The following is a 5919-nucleotide window of genomic DNA, read 5'->3' on the forward strand; positions in this document are numbered from 1 at the left end:
ATCAGATGATGCCGCAGGCATCCACTTACTATAATCACAATCAACAAACCGGCCGCCGCCGCCGCCGCCCCCCCCCCCCCCCCCCCCCCCAATACACCTTTCCTTACAACAATGTGTACCTTAACCTAACCCATATTGCGCCTTAACCTAACCCATATTGCGCCTTAACCTAACCCATATTGCGCCTTAACCTAACCCATATTGCGCCTTAACCTAACCCATATTGCGCCTTAACCTAACCCATATTGCGCCTTAACCTAACCCATATTGCGCCTTAACCTAACCCATATTGCGCCTTAACCTAACCCATATTGCGCCTTAACCTAACCCATATTGCGCCTTAACCTAACCCATATTGCGCCTTAACCTAACCCATATTGCGCCTTAACCTAACCCATATTGCGCCTTAACCTAACCCATATTGCGCCTTAACCTAACCCATATTGCGCCTTAACCTAACCTATATTGTCCCTTAACCTAACCCATATTGTCGCTTAACCTAACCTATATTGCGCCTTAACCTAACCCATATTGCGCCTTAACCTAACCCATATTGTCCCTTAACCTAACCCATATTGTCCCTTAACCTAACCTATATTGTCCCTTAACCTAACCTATATTGTCCCTTAACCTAACCCATATTGTCCCTTAACCTAACCTATATTGTCCCTTAACCTAACCTATATTGTCCCTTAACCTAACCTATATTGTCCCTTAACCTAACCTATATTGTCCCTTAACCTAACCTATATTGTCCCTTAACCTAACCTATATTGTCCCTTAACCTAACCTATATTGTCCCTTAACCTAACCCATATTGTCCCTTAACCTAACCGATATTGTCCCTTAACCTAACCTATATTGTCCCTTAACCTAACCTATATTGTCCCTTAACCTAACCTATATTGTCCCTTAACCTAACCTATATTGTCCCTTAACCTAACCTATATTGTCCCTTAACCTAACCTATATTGTCCCTTAACCTAACCTATATTGTCCCTTAACCTAACCTATATTGTCCCTTAACCTAACCTATATTGTCCCTTAACCTAACCTATATTGTCCCTTAACCTAACCTATATTGTCCCTTAACCTAACCTATATTGTCCCTTAACCTAACCCATATTGTCCCTTAACCTAACCCATATTGTCCCTTAACCTAACCCATATTGTCCCTTAACCTAACCCATATTGTCCCTTAACCTAACCTATATTGTCCCTTAACCTAACCCATATTGTCCCTTAACCTAACCCATATTGTACCGTAACCTAACCTATATTGTACCTTAACCTAACCTATATTGTACCTTAACCCAACACACGTTGGGCCTTAACCTGCTCTGTAATTGTCATACGACGCGTTAAATTAGTGTAGTGTTGCCTAACTGCAACCCCCGCAATATAGTTTGCTACTCGCACTGCCCGGTCCCCAGAGTATCGCTTCATGTTAAACACCTTGCAGCTATACACTGTAATGCGGATGGCAGCAGGACGTACATGCTCAATGCCCTTCGCAGTTGTTCATTGGCATTCGCATGGCGAAGCACAGCCTACGTTGTGGTACGGCTTGTGTCAACTGTCCGCTGATGTTGTACGTCCAAATCACACACTGTACTGCACATTGGTCCTCATGTACTGAATGATACATCGTGGTACATGTGTGACCGTACCACGACTGCGCCAACAACGGCGAACCATACGGTCCAAATATTGTGCACTCAGCTACGTGTCGTCTCCCTATAAGAGCTGGATTGAAGTATGGTATGCCGTGGATGGCGATCAGCATGAGCCGTCTGTTGATGTAGTGGCGCGTGTTGTCAGACGTAGTCGTCTCTTCTCACACACCGTGATAGCATGGTGCACTGCGTTCCACATCTGCGACATGCGACAGAGGCCGGTTGACAGTCGTTCGCGCAATGGACATCGCATACGTACGGGGGCCACCTTCCACGTGTTCGCGAAGCGTGCACATGTTGTTGCGTGTATGTGGGCAGACATAGTGTGTCGTGACACCTGACACAGGCATGCAACAATCGTTGATTTGCAAATGGCGATGGACGTCTACGTTTGCTGGTGACGTTACGCAAATGAAGAACTGGTAAACCGTTGTGGTGCGGTTGTTCTCGCTAGAGGTGAATCAGTGATGGCGACGATCGGTTGAGCTACCAACCGGTTGTTTCAGCGATACCCACCATGCCCACGAACGTGAATGGCATGTGGGTGTGAAGCGATACGCGGCGGTGGCTGGGTGGGACCGTCCCCGGCCGGTGAGGGGGGGCCTCCCGGCGTGCTGGCCGCGCGGTGCGTGGGCGCACGCGCTACAGCCGGCTGGTGGGGGCGGCCAGTGGCAGGCGCGCCGGCCGACGGAGGCGGCAGGCGGCGCAGCTGCGCGCCGGCGCACCCTGCACGCGGCGCCGTGCGGCCAAAGTAGGTCCTCGCGGGCCCGGTGCGAAGCGCGGTGGACATCTGCAGTGTGCTGGTCCGATTGAGGACTGTGTGCGCTGAGGATGCGCCGCCGCCCGGCGCTCGGCGCCGCGACGCCGTCTGCTGCTCGGTCGCCTCTGCGGTTCTCGCAGGTGGATTGTATCGCAGCTGTGCGGACGTGTTGGCGCGTGCGCTGTGCTGGGAGAGTTCGCTTCGGCACCCAAGTGGGGCTTTTGTCCTTCTGTGGCGCTGGCGTTGGAGCTGCCGGCCACCGTAGGTGGCGCGTGTTGTCTCCCGCCGGCAATGCCACGACAGCACGCTCCCGGGCCTCTGTCGGCAGCGGCAAGCTCAGTTGGGAGCACGGGTGGTCGCACCTAAAGCGTCTACTCGCCAAACTCCGGGCGATTGCGCCTCTCTCGAACCCGACCAAGTACTTAGGACGGCGCTGCGCGCCGCCGGGACCTGAGAGGGTTTCGAGGTGTATTGTGCAGGGGAGCTCAGCCTCCTCCTGTTTGCAGAATAATTGAGCGGACGCTTGCGTGTTCGCGCGGGCCCCCGGGACACACTCCCGGGCGGCCGGCTGCTCAGCTCTAGTTGACGCAGCTCCCTGGTTGATCCTGCCAGTAGTCATATGCTTGTCTCAAAGATTAAGCCATGCATGTCTCAGTACAAGCCGCATTAAGGTGAAACCGCGAATGGCTCATTAAATCAGTTATGGTTCCTTAGATCGTACCCACGTTACTTGGATAACTGTGGTAATTCTAGAGCTAATACATGCAAACAGAGTCCCGACCAGAGATGGAAGGGACGCTTTTATTAGATCAAAACCAATCGGTCGGCTCGTCCGGTCCGTTTGCCTTGGTGACTCTGAATAACTTTGGGCTGATCGCACGGTCCTCGTACCGGCGACGCATCTTTCAAATGTCTGCCTTATCAACTGTCGATGGTAGGTTCTGCGCCTACCATGGTTGTAACGGGTAACGGGGAATCAGGGTTCGATTCCGGAGAGGGAGCCTGAGAAACGGCTACCACATCCAAGGAAGGCAGCAGGCGCGCAAATTACCCACTCCCGGCACGGGGAGGTAGTGACGAAAAATAACGATACGGGACTCATCCGAGGCCCCGTAATCGGAATGAGTACACTTTAAATCCTTTAACGAGTATCTATTGGAGGGCAAGTCTGGTGCCAGCAGCCGCGGTAATTCCAGCTCCAATAGCGTATATTAAAGTTGTTGCGGTTAAAAAGCTCGTAGTTGGATTTGTGTCCCACGCTGTTGGTTCACCGCCCGTCGGTGTTTAACTGGCATGTATCGTGGGACGTCCTGCCGGTGGGGCGAGCTGAAGGCGTGCGACGCGCCTCGTGCGTGCTCGTGCGTCCCGAGGCGGACCCCGTTGCAATCCTACCAGGGTGCTCTTGAGTGAGTGTCTCGGTGGGCCGGCACGTTTACTTTGAACAAATTAGAGTGCTTAAAGCAGGCAAGCCCGCCTGAATACTGTGTGCATGGAATAATGGAATAGGACCTCGGTTCTATTTTGTTGGTTTTCGGAACCCGAGGTAATGATTAATAGGGACAGGCGGGGGCATTCGTATTGCGACGTTAGAGGTGAAATTCTTGGATCGTCGCAAGACGAACAGAAGCGAAAGCATTTGCCAAGTATGTTTTCATTAATCAAGAACGAAAGTTAGAGGTTCGAAGGCGATCAGATACCGCCCTAGTTCTAACCATAAACGATGCCAGCCAGCGATCCGCCGCAGTTCCTCCGATGACTCGGCGGGCAGCCTCCGGGAAACCAAAGCTTTTGGGTTCCGGGGGAAGTATGGTTGCAAAGCTGAAACTTAAAGGAATTGACGGAAGGGCACCACCAGGAGTGGAGCCTGCGGCTTAATTTGACTCAACACGGGAAACCTCACCAGGCCCGGACACCGGAAGGATTGACAGATTGATAGCTCTTTCTTGATTCGGTGGGTGGTGGTGCATGGCCGTTCTTAGTTGGTGGAGCGATTTGTCTGGTTAATTCCGATAACGAACGAGACTCTAGCCTGCTAACTAGTCGCGTGACATCCTTCGTGCTGTCAGCGATTACTTTTCTTCTTAGAGGGACAGGCGGCTTCTAGCCGCACGAGATTGAGCAATAACAGGTCTGTGATGCCCTTAGATGTTCTGGGCCGCACGCGCGCTACACTGAAGGAATCAGCGTGTCTTCCTAGGCCGAAAGGTCGGGGTAACCCGCTGAACCTCCTTCGTGCTAGGGATTGGGGCTTGCAATTGTTCCCCATGAACGAGGAATTCCCAGTAAGCGCGAGTCATAAGCTCGCGTTGATTACGTCCCTGCCCTTTGTACACACCGCCCGTCGCTACTACCGATTGAATGATTTAGTGAGGTCTTCGGACTGGTACGCGGCATTGACTCTGTCGTTGCCGATGCTACCGGAAAGATGACCAAACTTGATCATTTAGAGGAAGTAAAAGTCGTAACAAGGTTTCCGTAGGTGAACCTGCGGAAGGATCATTACCGACTAGACTGCATGTCTTTCGATGTGCGTGTCGTGTCGCGCAACACGCTACCTGTACGGCTCGCAGTAGCCGTGCGCCGCGTGCGGAACCACGCGTGCTTCTCAAAACTAACGCCAATGTTGTGTGGTACGAGCGCTGAAGCGCTGGAGCGGCTGGCCTGCGGCACCTGGCGCCTGGCGCCGGTTTTGAATGACTTTCGCCCGACTGCCTGTCCGCTCCGGTGTGGAGCCGTACGACGCCCATCGGCCGTGAGGCTGTTGGACACAGAACGCTTGAACAGGGGCCGCCACACGCCTACGTCCCGCCTATGCAACTGTCTTGAAAGAGACAGTGGAAACTAAGAAAAAGATCACCCAGGACGGTGGATCACTCGGCTCGTGGGTCGATGAAGAACGCAGCAAATTGCGCGTCGACATGTGAACTGCAGGACACATGAACATCGACGTTTCGAACGCACATTGCGGTCCATGGATTCCGTTCCCGGGCCACGTCTGGCTGAGGGTCGGCTACGTATACTGAAGCGCGCGGCGTTTGCCCCGCTTCGCAGACCTGGGAGCGTCGCGGCCGCCTGTGGGGCCGGCCGCGCCTCCTTAAACGTGCGATGCGCGCGCCCGTCGCCTGGCGGTTCGCATACCGGTACTTACTCGGTAGCGTGCACAGCCGGCTGGCGGTGTGGCGTGCGACACCTCGTACAACGACCTCAGAGCAGGCGAGACTACCCGCTGAATTTAAGCATATTACTAAGCGGAGGAAAAGAAACTAACAAGGATTCCCCCAGTAGCGGCGAGCGAACAGGGAAGAGTCCAGCACCGAACCCCGCAGGCTGCCGCCTGTCGTGGCATGTGGTGTTTGGGAGGGTCCACTACCCCGACGCCTCGCGCCGAGCCCAAGTCCAACTTGAATGAGGCCACGGCCCGTAGAGGGTGCCAGGCCCGTAGCGGCCGGTGCGAGCGTCGGCGGGACCTCTCCTTCGAGTCGG

General features: G+C 53.8%; 2 non-coding genes across 2 annotated transcripts; both read left to right on the top strand.

Annotated features, from left to right (window-relative positions):
• Nucleotides 1-3028: 3028 nt before the first annotated feature.
• On the top strand, nucleotides 3029-4938 carry LOC126443895 (small subunit ribosomal RNA). The gene has a single exon (XR_007582261.1). It is a non-coding gene; the product is annotated as a small subunit ribosomal RNA (ribosomal RNA).
• A 352-nt stretch (nucleotides 4939-5290) lies between these two features.
• LOC126443893 (5.8S ribosomal RNA) lies at nucleotides 5291-5445 on the top strand. The gene has a single exon (XR_007582259.1). It is a non-coding gene; the product is annotated as a 5.8S ribosomal RNA (ribosomal RNA).
• The last annotated feature ends 474 nt before the right edge of the window (nucleotides 5446-5919 follow it).

The sequence above is a fragment of the Schistocerca serialis genome, unplaced genomic scaffold (assembly GCF_023864345.2).
Source record: "Schistocerca serialis cubense isolate TAMUIC-IGC-003099 unplaced genomic scaffold, iqSchSeri2.2 HiC_scaffold_204, whole genome shotgun sequence".
In the NCBI taxonomy this organism is placed as follows: domain Eukaryota; kingdom Metazoa; phylum Arthropoda; class Insecta; order Orthoptera; family Acrididae; genus Schistocerca; species Schistocerca serialis.